The sequence below is a fragment of the Rhinopithecus roxellana genome, chromosome 16 (genome assembly GCF_007565055.1).
Source record: "Rhinopithecus roxellana isolate Shanxi Qingling chromosome 16, ASM756505v1, whole genome shotgun sequence".
NCBI classification, from domain to species: domain Eukaryota; kingdom Metazoa; phylum Chordata; class Mammalia; order Primates; family Cercopithecidae; genus Rhinopithecus; species Rhinopithecus roxellana.
The window spans coordinates 97855891-97876415 of NC_044564.1; positions in this window are offsets into that span (position 1 = coordinate 97855891).

Below are 20525 nucleotides of genomic sequence, written 5' to 3' on the forward strand. Positions count from 1 at the left end.
GGTGCAAGATTCTGGGGGATAAGCTGGGACTTTATCTGGAGGAGTGTTTGGAAAGCCATTGAAAGCTCTGAAGCAGAAGAAAATGATTTGATTTACATTTCAGAAAGATCCCTTTGACTGAGAGTGGCAGCTCCCTGGGACTCCCGCAGGCCTCCAGGCCAAAGAAGAGGCAACCCAGACTGGGATGTTGGCAGCAGTGGGCTTAGAAAGTACAATGGATAGAATTTGGGGGTGCACTAGATGGGGGTAGGGGGCAAGGCTTTGAATGGAGTGAAAGGGACTCAGCTGCTCTAGCTTAAGCTGGATGCCCCTTTAGGGGAGTCAGTGGGATCAGGAGGGGCCTGTGTGGGGTGAGAGTCAGTCAGAGATGGAGACCTCCCAGCTCTGCCTCCAGGAGTGCCTGCCTCGCCCAATCTGGATTCAATTCAGCTGTCACTCAGGCAGGCCTCTGAAACGTTCCCAAACAGCCAGTGATTTGTGCAGGCCTGGCCAGCCCGTTGTTTCGCTGGGATGTGGTCTTTGCCAAGATTAACAAAGGGCTCTGGGGGTGTTGGGGGGCATGCGAGGAGGTGGCCAGGGGGAGGGGGCTCATCTCAGGCCCAGCCTTTGCCAGTGGAGGGTGTTGATTTCAGCCTTCCTCTTAAGCATACATGGGCCACTGGGCTTTTGCGGTTGTATGCACACAGCTTTCAATGGCACGCAGGGGATTCAGTGCACACGTGGGTATGTGTGCATCAGGCATCTCTCTCGGGGTGCCTGCGTCACCGTGCACTGATGGGGATCGCCATAAGTGCAGGGGTATCTTCTCTGTCTGCCCCCCAGATCTACCCTCTGCCCTGCTCTGTGCCCCAAGGAGGCTGACGCTGTGCAGCACATCAGCCAGGCTCCTTGTTGTCTGGGTTCAACCAATGGGAGGCTTGGCCAGGAGATCAGAGGGCAGGGAGGGATGGGACAGGTTGGCTCCTTCCCCATGGGGATGTGGTCCAGGTGGCATCTCTCTCTGCAAAGCCACAGCTCTTACCAGCTCCTGCAATTGCTCACTCCCCTGCACCCTTCAGGCCGAGCACTCTCTGCTATGGCTAGCCCCCAGGTGCTTCACTGTGGCTTTGGGGGTCTCCCTTAGCCTTGCCCTCGCCTTTGTAAATGGCCCCTTGATAACGTTTTCCTCACCTTGTTTGTGCTGATCTTTCCCTGCTGGGGTCCTGGCTGAGACAGCCAGTGTGCACATTTGGGTACGTGTTCATACTGCATCGCTTGAATGGGCCTGCACACATATCTGAGTGTATTTGTGCATACATGTGCAGGTGCCTTGTCCATGTGGGCATCCGTAAACGTGCATGTGTAACCATTTGAGAATATGGGCATGTGTGTATGCACGTATGCCCATGTGGGTGTGTGCATTGTTTTGTGCATTTCACATGTGCATGCTTCTGGGTAGGAATGGCTGCGTGTGGCTGTGAATGCATGCTGCCGAAGCCAGACCGAGGGCAGAGACTGATAGTTATCGGTACAGGCAGCTCCTCCTACAGGCTCCCAGACAGCCAACTATCACAGGGCAGCTCCTCTCAGGCTCCCCCATGGGGCTCCTTAAGAAGCTTTGCCCCTCCAAAGGGAACTGCTCCCAAGAGTTCAGCTTGTTTTGTTCAAAAAATATCACTGGGGCCCCTGCTGCCTCCATCATTACCCTCTGAGATGCTGTCCTCCCCCACGCCAGGTGGCCTCCTTCGGCTGCAGTCTCAGGACCTCAAACCACTTGCACCTTCAGATGATGCTCAGATAGCAAGACCCACCTTTACTAAAAGGGTTATTATCTATGCTTCATAACAGGCTTTTGCAAGAACTCAGAAGTTATCCAGAAAATCCAACTCGGCCAGAAACGGTGGTTCATATCTGTAATCCCAGCACTTTGGGAGGCTGAGGTGGGTGGATTGCTTGAGGACAGGAGTTCAAGACCAGCCTGGACAAAATGGCAAAACCCCGTTTCTGCTAAGAATACAAAAAAAAGTAGTTGGGCACAGTGATACACACCTGTAATCCCCGCTATTCAGGAGGCTAAGGTGGGAGAATCACTTGAACCCAAGAGGCAGAGGTTGCAGTGAGCTGAGATCACACCACTGTACTCCAACCTAGGTGACAGAGCGAGACTCTGTCAAAAAAAAAAAAAGAAAAAAGAGAGAGAGAGAGAAAGAGAGAGAGAAAGAAAGAAAGAAAGAAAGAAAGAAAGAAAGAAAGAAAGAAAGAAAGAAAGAAAGAAAGAAAGAAAGAAAGAAAGAAAGAAAGAAAGAAAGGCAGGAAGGAAGGAAGGAAGGAAGGGGAAGAAAATCCAATTCCAACTCTATAAACCAACTCTATAAAATGAAAGATTTCTGTGCAGCGAAAGGAATCAAATAAATTTAAAAGACACACAAATTGGCTGGGCACGGTGGCTCATGCCTGTAATCCCAGCAGTTTGGGAGGCCGAGGTGGGCAGATCACGAGGTCAGGAGTTTGAGATCATCCCGGCTAATGCGGTGAAACCCCGTCTCTACTAAAAAAAAAAATACAAAAAATTAGCCTGGCGTGATGGCAGGCGCAGGTAGTTCCAGCTACTCAGGAGGCTGAGGCAGAAGACTGGCGGGAACCCAGGAGGTAGAGGTTTCAGTAAGCCAAGATCGCACCACTGCACTCCAGCCTGGCTGATAGAGCGAGACTCTGCCTCAAAAAAAAAAAAAAAAAAAGACACACAAATTTACTAGAAATAATTATCTATAATTTATATTACAGACTAAGAGTGAGATCTATGACATGGAAAGAGTTCCTGCAAACAAATAAGAAAATAATAACAACCTGATAGTAAATGGGCTAGACATATTGTCAAGTATTTCAAAAAGAAATATCACCAAAAGCCAGTAAATAGATGAAGAAAGCTTAAACTGTCAAGTAACAATGAAAATTAAAACCTGTGATACAGGCTGGGCGCGGTGGCTCACGCCTGTAATCCCAGCACTTTGGGAGGCCGAGGCGGGCAGATCAGGAGGTCAGGAGATCGAGACCATCCTGGCTAACACAGTGAAACCTCGTCTCTACTAAAAAAAAAAATACAAAAAATTAGCCAGGCGTGCTGGCGGGCGCCTGTAGTCCCAGCTACTCGGGAGGCTGAGGCAGGAGAATGGTGTGAACCCGGGAGGTGGAGCTTGTAGTGAGCCGAGATCGCGCTACTGCACTCCAGCCTGGGCGACATAGTGAGACTCCATCTCAAAAAAACAAAACAAAACAAAAACAAAAAACAAACAAACAAAAAAAGTGATACAATCACTTTTTGCCCAACAGGTTTATTAAACCAAAAAATGTAATATTCAATGACAAAGAGGGTGTGGGGAACTGAGCACACTCACATGCTGTGGGAGGGAATATAAATTGATATTGGAGGGGAGGGGGCCGTTTAATAATACTTATCAAACTTGATAGATTTGGGGATTACAGTGCACATCCTATACCAAAGCAATTTCACTTGTGAAAATCTATTTGCACAGTCACTAGCACATGCACGCAAAGATATGTCTGTAAGGTCATTCTCTAAAGAATCAGTAATGTAAAAAAATATTACGTTGGTGCCAAAGTAATGACAAAAACCGCAATTACTTTTGCACCAACATAATATTTAGAAACAAATGTTATTTAGGGGAAATAAGGATGACTAAATTTTGGTATATCTATACTCTGGAATACTATAGCACTATTTTAAAAAATGAAGTAGGCCAGGCGGCCTGTAATCCCAGCACTTTGGGAGGCTGAGGCAGGTAGATCACCTGAGGTCAGGAGTTCAAGACCAGCCTGGCCAAGATGGCAAAACCCCATCTCTACTAAAAATACAAAAATTAGCTGGGCATGGTGACAGATACCTGCAATCCCAGCTACTTGGGAGGCTGAGGCAAGAGAATTGCTTGAACCCGGGAGGCAGAGGTTGCAATGAGCCAAGATTGCACCACTGCTCTCCAGGCTGGGTGACAGAGTGAGACTCTGTCTAAAAAAAAAAAAAAAGAAAGAAAGAAAGAAAGAAAGAAAGAAAGAAAGAAAGAAAGAAAGAAAGAAAGAGAATGAAGTAGATCTGTAGTATGGACAGAGAATCTACACAATTCATAACACATTTTCTAATATAAAAAGAAAAATTGAAAACAATACGTTATTAACCCTTAATAGTTTAAGGTAGCAGGTTAAAAAAAAAAAAAGAGGCTGGGCATGGTGGCTCATGTCTGTAATCCCAGCACTTTGGGAGGCCGAGGCGGGTGGATCACCTAAGGTCAGGAGTTCGAGACCAGCCTGGCCAACACGGTGAAACCTCGTCTCTACTAAAAATACAAAAATTAGCTGGGAGTGGTGGTAGGTGCCTGTAATCCCAGCTACTTGGGAGGCTGAGGCAGGAGAATTGCTTGAACCCGGGAGGCGGAGGTTGTAGTGAGCTGAGATCGTGCCAAGTCACTCCAGCTTAGGCAACAGAGTGAGGTTCTGTCTCAAAAAAAAAAAAAAAAAAAAAAAAGACAAGAAAAGAAAAGAGAAAGCAATGTGTTAGACAACCCCATTTTTGTTTCTGAAAAAAAACTGTGTGTGAATGGGCTTAATATTTTGAAAAGTATTGATGTGGTTATAAAAATATTTTCTGAGTATGCAATAATGGGTCAGGGAACCATCCATCTGCCTTGAAAAGATAGTCCAGAGCAAAGGGCAGTCATGCCTTGCTCACAAATCATGCCAGAATATGAGAGGTCTTAATCAGTTCAAGCTGCCATAGCAAATTGTCATAGACTGGGTGGCATAAACAACAGAACTTTATTTCTCACAATGCTGGAGGCTGTCAGTTCAAGGTCAAGGTGCCAGACAATTTGGTTGCTGATGAGGGCTCTCTTCCTGGCTTGCAGATGGCCACCTTCTCACTGGGTCCTCACATGGTGGGAAGAGAGAATGAGGGGGAGATTGCTGCTTCTTCTTATAAGGCCACTAATCTGGTTGGATTAGGGCCCCAGCCTTCTGACCTCATTTAACCTTAATTACCTCCAGAAAGCCCTGCCTTCAAATACAGTCACATTGGGAGTTAGGACTCCGACATATGAATTTAGGGGGACACAATTAAATCTATAGCAAGCTTCATGGAAGTTGTGTTGCAACAGGGACTACCCAAGAAGGTGACCAATAATGGCCATCTTGGAGTCTGGCTACCACAGCCCATGTTTTGTGGCATCTTTGGACAATTTCTTTCTGATGCAAACAGCCTTGGAAGATAGCCAGAGTCTCTCCCTCTAAAGCCAAAAACAGGCATGCTCACTGCCCATTAGAGAAGGCTTGGGCTTCCTAAACTTGGGGTTCCTCTCCTGTAACACAGTCCACTGTGTGTACCCAGGATTTCTAGGGCTCTTCATGTTGATCTCCGGGAATTTAGGCTTGGAAATCAATGAGAAAATGCTGATACTCTGGCTGCTGCTATTGCTGTGAACCATGAACTGTCCTTTGTGTCAGACCCGGGAGCCACATGTCTTCTACCAGCATCCATGAAGCTGTGGCAGGCTAACTTGTTAGCTTGCAAGTATGGCAAAATCTCACACCCTAGACAGTTCTTGACAGTCCTCTTTTACACTGAGTCAGGGTTCACCCTTGTGGTCAGAATATGGCAGAAGTGATGTTATGTGACCTCAAGACAATGTCATAAGGATAACGTAGCTTCTGCCTGGTTCTCTTAGGATGCTCACTTTTGGATCCCAGACGCCATGCTGTGAGGAAGCTCAAGTTGCTCTGTGGAGAGGCCCCCACAGAGAGGAGCTAAGAGTCCATGCTTGCTTGCCAGAAATATAAGGGAGCCAACTTAAAATGAATCCTCCAGCCCAGTCCAGCCTGCAGATCATTTGCAGCCCTGCTGACATTTTACGAAAATCTCAGGAACAACTCTGCCAGAACTGCCCAGCCAACTCCCCTCACCAAATTCCCAGCTCAGAGGAATCAGGAGAGATATTACATGATGACTGCTGTTTGAAGCCATTACATTTTGGGTTGATTTATTATGAGGGTTGATTATTAACACATGGGGCACTTAGTTCAGCCCCCTAGTAGCAGTGGCAGCCAGCAGAGGGAGACTCAAAGCTTTCAGAGGAAATATGGATACTAAATTTTGGTATATCTATACTCTGGTATACTGTAGCACTATTAAAAAAAAAAATGAAGTAGGCCAGGCACAGTGGCTCACGCCCATAATTCCAGCACTTTGGGAGACTTGAGGCTTTCCTATGTGGTGTAGAGGTGGTGGTAAGAGCCAGGGCCACTGTGAGGCAAGAGAGGATGACCTCAGGCCAGAGGGAAGCTGGGTGGGACTTTTGGGCTATGGCCTGAATGGAGGATGAGAAATTACAGTAGCCTTAGCCTTCAGTCTGAACACTTGTAGGGCATATGGCAACCAGGGAGAGGGACACAGTCCCAGAGGCCAGAGAAGGCAGATGGTGGCTCTGAGCTTATGGCCCCAACTCTTCCTCTCCTACACAAGGCCACTGATATGTTTTGGTTGTGTCCCCACTCAAATCTCATCTTGAATTGTAGTTCCCATAACCCCCAAGTGTCATAGGAGGGAGACAGTGGAAGATAATTGAATCATGGGGGTGATGGTTTATAAGTGGCTTTTACCCCCTTCACTTGGCACTCACTCTCTCTCCTGCCACCCTGTGAAGACGTATTTTCCACCAGGATTGTAAGTTTCCTGAGGCCTCCCAGCCATGCAGAACTGTGAGTCAATTAAATCTCTTTTCTTTATAAATTATCCAGTCTTGAGTATTTCTTCACAGCAGCATAAGAATGGACGAACACAGCCACCTAAGCCACACTTCCCCCTGAGCATCCAGGCACAACCACTGGAGAGAAGTGAGACAAGGGAGCTATCTGGAGAGATCAGGAACTACAAGAAGGACAAATTTGATGATTGGATTGGACAAATGGAATCCACACACAGGGGAAAGTGTTCTATTGTTCCCACTGACCAGTGGTTGTGGGGCTCAAGAAGGCAAAATAAAGAAACAACATTTATCCACATTTCCAAATCGTAATGTGAATAACATTTGTGATCCTGCGAGCTACACACACACACACACATGTAAATAGAAAACATCTGAAAGGATCTATGATCATTTGATAACAGTGGTTATCAAATGGTTCTCTTACGATGCTCACTTTTGGATCCCAGACACCATGCTGTGAGGAATCCAGCAGAGAGGATTCCTGGAGAGAGATGTTTTACTCTATTGGTTTTATTTTTATTTTTAAAACTGTATTTATCTCTCTTTTTTTTGCTAAAAGCATTGAAGGAGGAGAGAGAAGGAGGAAGTATCAGGTGGTGGAGGAATATGTCTGAAAATTATCGTTGGTAGGCAGGTCTGGATTAGGAATCCTGGATCCACCACTTACCAGCTGTGTGTTGGAGGGCAAGTTAATAAATCCCTCTGAGCCTCAGTTTCCCCATCCATACAATGGGGGATGGCAATAGGACCTCCTTCCTAGAGCAATGGTAAATATTCAGTGAAATAACCCGTGTAAATCATTGAGCACAGCACCTGACATGAAGTCAATGTTAACTTTTGTGTATAACAAATTCTATCATCAGCATGTTTTGCTTTTGTTCATTATTTTGAAAGATCAGAAATTCAGAAAAATCAAGAGAATAGTATAATAATCACACAGAATCATTCCACCTAGATTCACAGCAAATATACAGGCATGTGTTCTCCCTTTTAAAAATGAACCAAACATTACAGATCCAGCTGCAGCCCTCCCAGCCACCCCCGGGCTCCCCTCTGGCCTCCTTTCTCCAGGGCAGGTCCCAGCAGGAGTGTGGTGCGTTTGCTTTTGCTCCAGTTGTTCTCCCAAGTGCAGCTCCCGTGCTGGGTGGTGGGAGGCCTTGTCCCCTGAACCCGATGATGCAGAGAGGGACGCCTAGAGACACAGGTGGCAGGTGAGCGGCAGGCGAGGCAGGTGGAGCCATCCAAGGGAGGGCCCCATGAGCTGCCCCAGAGAAGGGGAGGTGAGAAGAGGGCCGGAAGCTGTTCCAGGCGCCTGACGGGCTCTGGGAGCTGCCAGTTTTCTGACATTTGTTTAGTCATGATCACCTGCACACAGTCCCAGGGCCACTTGTGATGTCATCTGCACGGTTAGCCCCACCTCCCAGTGTTACCAGTACAGTCACAGAGTCACACAGAGTGTCCCCTGTACCGTCAGCCCCATCACCCCATGTCAATCCAACAGGTACAACATCACCTGTCCATTAGCAAGTCTCACTATGAACAGCCAACACTCACTCATGCTGTCACCTGCACAGCCACGCAGTCGTTCACGATCTCACCTGCTCATGCCCAGTCCCATTGCACAGTGTCACAGGCACAGTCATGCAATTTCCACAGCAGGGTCCACACAGTCCCTGATGGTGTCGCCTTCACACAGCCACACAGTGTCCCAGGCACAGTCACACACAGTCCCACAGGGTCACCTGCCTACAACCAGCCATGCACGGTCATTTGCCGTCCCACGCTCCATCAGTCTTGCCAGGGGGTCTAACATCACACACAGTGTCACATGTAGACCCCTCCCCTGCAGAGCCCTGCCTACAGACCCCACTGTCCACCATGTGCCAGCCGGTCAGCCTGGGCTGGGGCTGCCCTGGTCAGAGGCCTGGACCTGCCTTTGCCCTCAAGCTGGCTCTTCAGGAGTGGCTTGGGTTCCACGCGAGCCCCAAGGATGAGGCTGGAGCCAGGGCCTGCTGCTGCTGGAAGCAGAGTCAATGCAAAGAAAAGCCTTTGTTCTTGGTGGGTTGGTTGTTAAGAGGAGCCCGAATCCCTCTGCCAGCCCCTCCCCTCCAGCAAAGGAACAAAACAGCAGCTATTTTTAGACTCCTGTCAAACTCCCCCTCAGACCCTGGGTGGGGAGTCCCGGGAGAGGGGCGTCTGCAAGGGCCCTAATGAGCCTGCGGCCGGCAGGCCCTGCTCTCCAGGCAGCTGGCCCTCGGCTCTGCCTGGGGAGAAGCAAGCCCAGGATGCTCCTGAGACAAAGAGGAGGGCTAGACAATGAGAACAATGCCCGGAGCCCCAGGATGCCCACTTCCGGGGAGCAACCCCCACTCTTTGGAAGGAGGTCTCCCTGGGCACAGGGCAAGGGCATCAGGACACCCCCTACCTTGTGTAATCCTCCAGGCACCTCACTGGCTCCATGTCCCAGAGGAGGCGAGTGACTTGCTTGGAGGGGCAGATGCTTTCTGCTACATGAACCTTGTGTGATGGGATACTCTAGATGGCCCAGATCCAAGTCTGATGGTCCAGATCCCAGCTCTGCCCCTTACACTTGTGTGGACTCAGGCCTCAGTTTCCCCACCTGTAAAATGGAGATGAGGCCAGTCGCGGTGGCTTACACCTGTAATCCCAGCACTTTGGGAGGCCAAGGTGGGTGGATCACCTGAGGTCAGGAGTTTGAGACCAGCCTGGGCAACATGGTGAAACCCCGTCTCTACCAAAAATACAAAAATTATCTGGGCATGGTGGCGAGCACCTGTAACCCCAGCTACTTGGGGAGGCTGAGGCAGGAGAATTGCTTGAACCTGGGAGACAGAGGTGCAGTGAGAAGAGATCGCACCACTGTTCTCGAGCCTGGGCAACAGAGTGAGACTCAGTCTCAAAAAATAAAATAAATAAATAAAATGGAGATGATAATTCTCACCTCCATGGTTGTTTTGAAGAGTCTGGCAGATAAGACCTGGGCACATAGTAGGTCCTCAGCCAGTCCGAGAGTCCTGGATTGTGTGGACTTCTTGCCAAGCAAGAGCTTTGTCTTATTCAAAGCTGGATCCAAGGGCCCAACACACTGCTGGGCACATAGTAGGTGCTCAATAAATGTTTGCTCAAGAGGTTAATGAAGGGTCCTTACCAGCCTTCAGTCCTACAGGCTTGCGCCAACTTAAGCCACCTTCTTCCCAAGCGCTGCTCCCCAGCCTCCTCTTGGAAAGAAACTTGCTGGCTATGGTAGAGTCCTGGTCTGCAGGTGAGAAGCTGCCTCCCCAGGCTGGAAGCCACGTGCTGCAATGACTGCATTCTGACACCAGGGGGCGCAGTCTCTTAAGGTTTCCACAGCAGCCTGGGTCCTTCCCGCAGGGGCCTGGAGGGCTGGAGAGGATGCGGCCCACAGGTGGGGCATCTGCCCACCCCCGTTAGCGGAGATCTGCGGGGTCGTTCTAAAACTCTGTGGAGCAGCAGCATTACAACCAAGTCATCATCCCTCAATGCTTAGAAAGAAGCGCTTCTTCAGGTCTTGCCTCCTCCACTGACTTTAAGCCACTTTCTAGTGCCCTGTCCTCAAAGACTATCTATGGTGACCCCTTGCTCCCCAATTCTTGCCCGACCAGACCTCAAGATTCCTTGTTCTGTCATCCTCCTGCTCCCCCAGCTGGGGAAGCTCAGGCCATCAGAGCTGGAAGGGCCTTCCTAGTTGATCTCATGGTCTTCCAGCCCATTCTACAGATGGGAACGCTGAGGCCCACAGAACAGAACTGCATCCTCCAGGGTGAACGGCGAGGAGGAAGCAGCCAAGACCCATGTCCAGGCTCTCTTTTTCAGCTGGCGCCATTTTGCTCATGGATTGTTTCTCTGTTGTTCTAGGGAAAGGGAGAATGGGGAAAAAGGAGGGAAGAGAAGGGGAAAAAGGGAAGGGAAAAGGGGAAAAGGAGGAAGAAAGACCCGGAGCCTTCTTATTCTGTTTCAGACTCTAGGCATTCCTCTTCACCCCTGGCATTTCCCTGAGTTCTCTGCAACCCCTTGAAAAATAACCAGTGATTATCTCCATTGATGGATGAGGAAAGTGAGGCTGGTTGAGGTTGCCCCAAGTTTCACAGCTAACAAATGACAGTACCAGTATTTGCCCCAGGGCCATCTGATTCCCAAATTGTATATGGTTCAACCTAATACAGCAGAAAGAAATTCCCACATTCTTTCTGCTATATTAGATTGAACCACATAACATTGCTGTTCCCATGGCCAGGCACAGTGGCTCAAGCCTGTAATCCCAGCACTTCGGGAGGCCAAGGCAAGTGGATCACTTGAGGTCAGGAATTCGAGACCAGCCGGGCCAACATGGTGAAACCCTGGCTCTACTAAAAATTAGCTGGGTGTGGTGGCACGTGCCTGTAATCCCAGCTACTTGGGAGGCTGAAGCAGGAGAATCGCTTGAACCTGGGGAGGTGGTGGCTGCAACGAGCTGATATCACCCCACTGCACTCCAGCCTGGGTGACAGAGTGAGATTCCATCTCAAAAAAAAAGTAAAAAATGAAATAAAATAAAATTGCTGTTCCTGTAGGTCGAAATTTGTCAAATATCTGGTATGCTTAAACTCAACACTATGCCAAGGGAAACCCTTATCCTGAAGGTAACAGCCATTTATTGGAATACTCTGGCGGCAGTTGGGGAGGGGAAAACTGATTTCTTTACGTGCAAAACACCCTGGGGAGACCGCTGTTATGGGAGAGTTTCCCTCCATCCTAACCCCAAAGCCCGGATCAAGATCCTGGAGTGGCCACTTGGCTCTAGAGGCCCAAGTTCAAGAACTTCTGACCACAGAGTGGTCACACAGTGTGGGCAGGACGAGCTTTAGGGTGAGGCGTCCTAGGGCGGGGATGTGGCGTCTCCAGTGATACCAGGGAGGCCCCTTGGAAGAGAGACAAATCTACGTGGTATAAATTTAGAATGTCACAGAATGCCACAGAATATCGTGACTATAATGCCAGAGTGCTATAGAATGTCCAGGAATGCCATAAAATGCTCTGGAATGTCACAAAGAATGTCACAGGGTATTGTGAATTCTTGTAAATGTCAATGGATGTCATAGAATGCTGCACATAGCTGTAAATGTCATGGAATGTCAAGGACTACCTTCCGACGATGTCATCAGAGAGTGCTGCAGATAGCTGTGAATGTCATGGAGTGACTTAGAACATCATGCTAGACTGTCGTTGGGTGTTACACAATGTGAGCACCACAGAATGGCATGGAAACTTTGAGCCAGCCAGAAAGGACTTTGGTGATCATCCAGGTTCACCTGCTCATTTTGCAGATGGAAAAACAGGTCCGGAGAGAGAAAGGGCCTTGTCTAGTGAAGCTCACGCAGATGGTCGTTGGCAAATGAAGATTCAAAATCTGGGTCTCTGGACTTTCCTCCCAGAGCAGCCTCCCTGGGCTCGAGGCTCTTGGGGACTAACTAACCCTGTGATGGAAACAATGGCGCCTAGTGGGTATTAAGCAAACTCCCAGTTCTGACTGGCACTAGCCTTAAGTCAGAATGGGGAATTAACTCCACATTTGGGCCTTTCTGGTCTGGAAAGCAAAATAATGAGTTATTTGTGCTGAAATCAACATTCCTGCTCTGCAGCAGAAAGAGGGTGGGCGTGTTGGGGGAGCCCTTGGAGGCTGCTCCCCAGGCCCTGTGCCAGAAAAGGTGCCCCCTGGCTTTCCCCGGAGACACTCCTGGCATAGACAAGGACTCCAAGGTGCCTAATCTTGTCAACAACTCTTGGCAGAGGCCCAGAGGCCCGGGAGGCTGTGAGGTGAGAAAGCAAGAAAGGTACCCTGGAGGGGGAACATCTGATGTCACATTGGGTCTTTCCAGCCAGATGTCAGACAGCCAGGAAGAACATAGAGTGGATGGAAGTTAGTGCGAGGTGTCGGAGGAACCCTTTGGCTATCTTGGCAAGTTTATAGGTGGGAGATGACGGAGGAAGGAACAAGAGGGCAAGATGTGCTGGGCGCAGTGGCTCACACCTGTAATCCCAGCACTTTAGGAGGCCGAGGCAGGAGAATCGCTTGAACCAGGGAGGCAGAGGTTGCAGTGAGTTGAGATCATGCCACTGCACTCCAGCCTGGGAGACAGAGTGACACCTTATCTCAAAAAAAAAAAAAAAAAAAAGCGGGGGCAAGATGAACGTGGGTCTAGGAGGTGGTCTTCCCTGGCCTCTGCACCCGACAGCAACTCCACCATCATAAGACATGCTCTGCTTCTGTCATTTTCTCCCCAAGCCCCACGTCCTCCCTCTCGCTCCCTCTCTCTGGTGCCAAGAGCTCCAGGACTAGTCCCTCTCCCTCCAGCCTCCTGGGTAGGCCCCTTGGTCCCGTGGCCCACCCTGCAAGTCCTCTGATCTTTACAGATGAACAAAGCCCTGAAGCTGCCTGCCCTAAAGGGAGATGTCAAACAAGAATTTCAGGATCTGCCCCCATCGCTGATGTAGAATCCCCTCCCCCTGGGTGCTGGTCTGTGGGCTTTTCTGGGTTCAGAGCCCAGAGCCAGCCCAGGGTGTTCCCATCCATGAGGGGAGACTGGGCAGTGGCACTGAGCCAACTTGCCAGGAAGGTCCCTTGGGCAGCCCCCAGGCTGGTCCTGGCTGAATAGAGCCACCATCGCAGCTGAGCCGGGGAAACCTTGCCCCTTGGGAGCTGGGCTGGCAGTGATGCAGGGCATTAGCACCTACCCTCTTAGCAAAGCCATCCCTTCTCTCCGAGAGTTTGCTCCCTAAAGCTGTGAAAATAACAAGGTCCCTGCACAGCCTGGTGGCAGAACTGCGTTCAGGAAAGGGCACAAAGAAAGACTATGCAGGAGGGAGAGTGTGGAGGGGCTCCAGCAAGGGCAGGCTGTGGTGCGGAAGGATAGGGGAGGCCAGGAGTCATGGAGGACCACACTGGGGAGCTGCGGGGTGGCGCTCCTTTCCCTTGTCTGCACTAGTGAAGCTTTTCTCATGGGGCTCACGCCTGTGTGCTGCTGGACACTGTCCATGTGTGGACATGTGTGCCCAGGTGCATGTGCTTGTGTGTACACGTACCTCCGGGGTCATTCCGCGTGCTGGAGTCTATGCAGGTGACACAGGATTGCTGCAAGAGCGGAGGATAAATATAGTAATAATATGCAAGTTGTGTGCGAGACTTGGGAATAAGAGTAATAGAAGGCGGTGCTGGGTGCTCCTGGACCAGTCACCTATGTGCAGATTGGGCGCCATATTTATTCATGTGCCAACATCTTGTACATTCCCTACCCTGCCCCCAACTCCATCCACCCTTTGCTACCCGGGCTCCCACCTCCTAAGTTGTGATAAACTGGAAGAAAGGCATAGAGAGGCAGGAGCCCAGAGAGGGAGGGAAGGTGAGGGCAAGAGGAGAGAGGCTAAGATCAATGCGATGAAGAACTGAGATAAAGGAAGAAGGAAGAGCAAAACAATAAGGGAAGGGGGAACGTGGGGATTCCGTGTGTGAAAGGCGGTGGGCAGATGTGGGGTGAGAGATGGGGAAGCAGAGGGGAGCGGGGGAAGACACCGTGGTGAGTTCTAACCTGGACCCCTTGTCAACAGTCTCGAAATTCAAGTAAAGGCTGAGTATAGTTAAGTTTAGTTTAGTTTAGTTTAGTTTAGTTTAGTTTTGTTTTGTTTTGTCTGAGACAGAGTTTCACTCTGTTGCCCAGGCTGGAGTGCAGTGATGTGCACTTGGCTCACTGCAACCTCCGCCCCTGGGTTCAAGCGATTCCCCTGACTCAGCCTCCCAAGTAGCTGGGATTCCAGACACGCTCTATCATGCCCGGCTAATTTTTTTTTTTTTTAGTGGAGACAGGGTTTCACCATGTTGGCCGGGCTGTTCTCAAATTCCTGACCTCAAATGATCCACCTGCCTCAGCCTCCCAATGTGCTGAGATTACAGGCGTGAGCCACCGCGTCTGCCCTGAGATTCTTTTAAAATTACTGTGTCATGGCTGGGTTTTGTGTCTTTGTGATTCTATGCTGAGACCAGGTCATTTGGGGCCACCACCTATAGTCTCATCAGCTGTGTCCAGGGGAGATGGTTTGCATCTGGGTGGAAAAGCAGTTCTGAGAGAAAGGGGCTTTGTGAGCGAGACAGATGCTGCTCAGAGGTGTCTTCCAATGAAGGGCATTCCCAACCTCGGTGCCACAGCTTCCTCCCTGAGCACGTGCTTTTCTGTCCCCAGGCCTTCCAGGCAGACAGAAATGCTAGAGAGCATCTAGAGACTCTGGGATTAGGGCTACTTGAGACTTCCAATCTCATTTGCATATGGTCTCAGCCTCAAAGAGTTTATATTCTTTTTTTTTTTTTTTTTTTTTTTGAGATGGAGTCTTGCTCTGTTGCCCAGGCTGGAGTGCAGTGGCGTGATCTCAGCTCATTGCAACTTCTACCTCCCGGGTTCAAGCAATTCTCCTGCCTCAGCCTCCCAAGTAGCTGGGATTACAAGCATGCACCACCGTGCCTGGCCTAATTTTTGTATTTTTAATAGAGATGGGGGTTCACCATGTTGGACAGGCTGGTCTCAAACTCCTGGCCCCAAGTGATCCACCTGCCTCGGCCCCTCAAAGTGCTGGGATTACAGGTGTGAGCCACCACGCCTAGCCAAGAAGCTTATATTCTAGTAGCAGACACAGAAACCCCAACTGCAGCTGACATGGCAAGAAGAATAGTAAAGACATTCTTTACTATTAGTAAAGGCAGGAGTGAAGGGGAGCGTGTTGGCTGATCCGACTGCAGGGAGAGAAGAGAAGCAACAAAGGTGGCGACCTTGAACTTGAGGAGGTATGAGCAGCAGATAGCCTACTGGGCATGGTGGAGGATTGCTTCCCGGGGCATGGGAACAGCGTGTGCAGAGACAAGGGCATTGAGGGGCCTGGTTCATCAGAGAAAGGCAAGTGAGGACCAGGAGCAGGAGGAGAGGGGGTGAGGCATGAGAGGAGAGGGCAGGGAATGAGCTGGTCATGTCAGGAAGGCCCGGAATCCCGCGGTCAAGAGAAAGCATTTTATCTTGAAAGCAATGAGGCACCTTGGAGAGATGTGGAAGGTTTTCATCAGGGAATAATTAAGGGACCAAGATGGCATTTTAGGAAGATGACTCAGCCTGCTGGGTGGTACATGGGAGTGGAGACGGAGGTGGGAGGGGTAGTCATCGATGAGATAGTAGCTCACACTCACTGAGCGCCATCCTGTGCCAAGCACGGTGGAAGCCCTTTATGTGCACAGTTTCCTCCTCCCTTCTCCGCAACCCAAGGCAAGATCGGCACCGACACCACGCATACTGAGACTCGAGAGATGGGGTGAGGCCAGACACGGTGGCGCATGCCTGTAATCCCAGCACTTTGGGAGGCCAAGGCGGGCGGATCACTTGAGGTCAGGAGTTCGAACCCAGCCTGGCCAACATGGTAAAACCCCATCTCTACTAAAAATACAAAAATTAGCCGGACATGGTGGCACACACCTGTAATCCCAGCTACTGGAAAGGCTGAGGCACGAGAATCGCTGGAACCTGGGAGGCGGAGGTTGCAGTGAGCCGAGGTTGCACCACTGCACTCCAGACTGGGGGACAGAGCAAGACTCAGTCGAGAGAGAGAGAGAGAGAGAGAGAGAGAGAGAGAGAGAGAGAGAGAGAGAGAGAGATATGGGGTGAATGAATGTCCTAAGGCCATGCAGCTTGCAGGCAGCTGCTGTGAGAGATCTGTCTGATTCCAGATCTCTCATTTTCTGTCTCCAAACCTGGGGTGGAGCCTTTGGGCTCTGGATCCAGGCTGTCTGTGTTTGAGTCCTGTCTTCATCACTAATGTCACTGTGACATCGGGCAATTGACAGGTGAGCCCTGAGCCTCAAGGTCTTCCTCTGGAAAATGGAGTCCTAATAGCATCTGCCTCGTGTGGTTGTGAGAATGAAAGGCATTGATATGGGCAAAGTGCTCAGCACCGTGCCTGGAGGCGGCGAGTATGCACTCTATCGGGATCCCTAGGGGGCATGTGTTGTCCATTGTGGAGCAGCCACAGCAGTGAGCATCAGCGAGGGCTGAGAGCTGGACAGGAAAAGTAACTTGGAGGTTGGGCGCAGTGGCTCATGCCTGTAATCTCAGCACTTTGGCAGGCTGAGGCTGGAGGATTGCCTGAGGCCCGGAGTCCGAGACCAGCCTGGGCAACATAGTGGGACCCCATCTCTAAAAAAAAAAAAATCAAAGGCCGAGTGCGGTGGCTCACGCCTGTAATCCCAGCACTTTGGGAGGCCGAGGAGGGTGGTTCATGAGGTCAAGAGATTGAGACCGTCCTGGCCAAAATGGTGAAACCCCGTGTCTACTGAAAATACAAAAAATCAGCCGGGCATGGTGGCGGGTGCCTGTAGTCACATCTACTTGGGAGGCTGAGGCAGGAGAATGGTGTGAACCTGGGAGGCGGAGCTCGAGCTGACAGTGAGTCGAGATTGCGCCACTGCCCTCCAGCCTGGGCGACAAAGTGAGACTCCGTCTCAAAAAAAAAAAAAAAAAAAAAAAAGATCAAAAAAGTTAGCCAGATGTGGTGGCTCATGGTATGGTCCCAGCTACTCAGGAGGCAAAGACAGGAGGATCACTTGAGCCCAGGAGGCAGAGGTTTCAGTGAGCCGAGATCACGTAACTGCACTCCAGCCTGGGTGACAGAGCGAGACTCTGTCTCAAAAACAAATAACAACAACAAGCAGCTTGGGATGGAGACAAATGGGAGACCCTGAGAGATGGGCGTGGCATGGATGGGATGCTGGGAAAGAGGGGAGAGGGGCGAGTCAAGGATGTGTCCCAATTCTGGCCTGGGGTCCTGGGCTGGCAGTGCTGTTCACTCAGCCCGGGGGCCTCAGAGGATGTGCAGGGCAGGAAGGTGGGCTGTCCTGGGGGTGATGAGGCTGTGGCTCCTGAGGCACACCCCATCTCTATCTCCTCTCAGCTAGGGAGGAAACCCGCCCACTTCCTTCACTACTCTGACCAGCAAAGGCCTCCTCTGACCAGAGTCCCCAAGGAGTCCTGCGTCCCTGGCAGAGTCAAAGGGTGGACCCAGTCTCACCACACCCAGCCAGGTTCTTGATCCAGCCTCAGGGACACTCCCAGGCGTCTGCTGGATCCTGGCATCAACCTGTGTCAAATGCACCTCGGACCCTGCCAGGGCCAGAAACTCTTAGAGTACCATGGTATTTTCCATGAGCTATTTATTTCAATGTTCTCTCCTGAATCAACATTAATACCACTACCAAAAAAGTCAGACCTTTTAAAAATGAGGGGTCTACTCTTAGCTAATTCTGGGAGTATTAGGGGGTGTGAAAGCCTTTTCAGTGTGTTAGGGAAGAATGGCTGTAAGAGTGAAGAAGGCTGTGCACCTGCTGCTTTCTTCCGAGTGCTCCAAGTGCTTTTCTGCCTTTGTTTTTCTTTCTTGCCTTCTTTCTTTCTTTCTTTCATTTTTCTTTCTTCTTTCCTCTCTCTTTCTCTTTCTCTCTTTCTTTCTCTTTCCTTCTTTTTTCTTTCTTCTTTCCTCTTTCTTTCTTTCTTTCTTTCTTTCTTTTCTTTCTTTCTTTTTTTTTCTTTGACACTGAGTCTCACTCTGTCACCCAGGTTGGAATGCAGTGGGGCGATCTTGGCTCGCTGCAACCTCTTGACGGAGGTTGCAGTCCTCCTGCCTCAGCCTCCCAAGTAGCTGGGACTACAGGCATGTGCCACAGTGCCTGGCTAATTTTGTATTTTTAGTAGAGATGGGGTTTCACCATGTTAGCCAGGCTGGTCTCAAACTCCTAGCTTCAGGTGATCCACCCCCCAAGTGCTGGGATTACAGGTGTGAGCTGCCATGCCCAGTCCCAAATGCCACTTTTTGAAGATTAAAATAAATAAAAGTAACATTTATTTAAGTGATTCATGAGAAACAAAAATATTCACTGTACAAGACTCACATGGCACAGAATGGTAAAAGAAAACAAAAGTCAGAAAAAGCCTACTTCCAAACATTAACTACTAGTAACACCTTGGTGTATTTTCCTCCATGATCATTTTTTACATCTATCTATCTATCTATCTATCTATCTATCTATCTATCTATCTATCTATCTATCTCTGTCTATCTATCTCTATCTATCTGTCTGTATCTATCTATCTCTGTATCATCTATCCATCCATCCTTTTGATCATCCATTCATCCATCCATCTACCTACCTACCTGTCTATCTGTCTATCCGTCTACCCATCCATCCATCTATCCATTCATTCATCCATCCATCCATTCATCTATCCATTTACCTACTTACCTAGCTATCCGTCCATCCATCCATCCATCCATCCATCCATCCATCCATCCATCCATCCACCCACAAAGTGGCATCATAGTATACTTAATGATTTTCAATCTGCCTTTTCCCATAATGATATGGGCAAGCATTTTTCATGTTATTTAACATTCTTCTACAACATCTTTCCCTATTTTTATTTCATCTTCTAAAATAAGTGTATAGCTTTACGAACCGTAATAAACAAACACCCTTGTAACCACTAACTGGTTCAAGATTGAGAACTTCCACAGCCTCCTGAAGACTTCCCTGTTTCCTGCCTGGTCACCACAGCTCCCCATTCACTCCCCAAAAAATAACCCACTATCCTGACGTTTGTGCCAATTGCTTCTTTGCATTTCTTTGTAGCTTTATCAATCAAGTGGACATACTTAGACACTGCAGTTTAGTTCTGGCCATTTAAAAAAATTGGGGTGTCTTTTAATTATTTTAGTCTACAGGTTCTCCCTCCATCTTGTTCTTTTCCTTAAAAGCAGCCTGTAGCCGGGAGCAGTGGCTCACGCCTGTAATCCCAACACTTTGGGAGGCCGAGGCGGGTGGATCACCTGAGGTTAGGAGTTCAAGATCAGCCTGGCCAAAATGGTAAAACCCCGTCTCTACTAAGAATACAAAAATTAGCTGGGCATGATGGTGGGAGTCTGTAATTCCAGCTACTCAAGAGACGGAGGCAGGAGAATTGCTTGAACCCAGGAGGCAGAGGTTGCAGTGAGCTGAGATCACACCATTGCACTTCAACCTGGGTGACAGAGATTCAGTCTCAAAAAAAAAAAGCAGCCTGTAGAGGAACACTGGTCAATGCCACTTGATGGTAGACTTTCCCACAGCATGGATTTCACCCAGTGCAGTTCCATATGCCCTCTGTCTTCTGTCATTCCTGCAAATGACTCTTTTTAATGGTCACACCATGATTTGTAATCAATGCCCAGCTTACAGTTCTGAATCACTAGAATAGTTACCACTAAGATGAACATCCTTGCTTGTATTTTTTGTATGTTTGTGGATGCCTTGTTCTCATGGGACAGGTGGCCCTCGCCTTCCCTGATTCCCCTGGGTTGGGAACATTGTTGTCTCCGCTTCAGGTCAGCCTGCCCAGCCCTTTAAAGCTAGGTCAGCATCCTCAGCTGCCTTGCAGCCAGGGCCACTGCCGGCCAAGCCACTCCATTTCTTCACACTCTGTGTCCCATCCCCATCTGAGTCTGACACACTCTTGCCCCCTGCAGACTTCTTCCCGTGTGGGCCAGCTTCTAGCCCTTCCTTCCCCACGCACCATATTTCTGAGGTCCCAGACTGCTTCGGGCATGAATCTACCCCAAACACAACACATATGTTTTTGTTAGTATGTGGTTGAGGTATTTACATATTTTAAAAAGTACAATGCAACCAGTGCTATTTCTGGCACA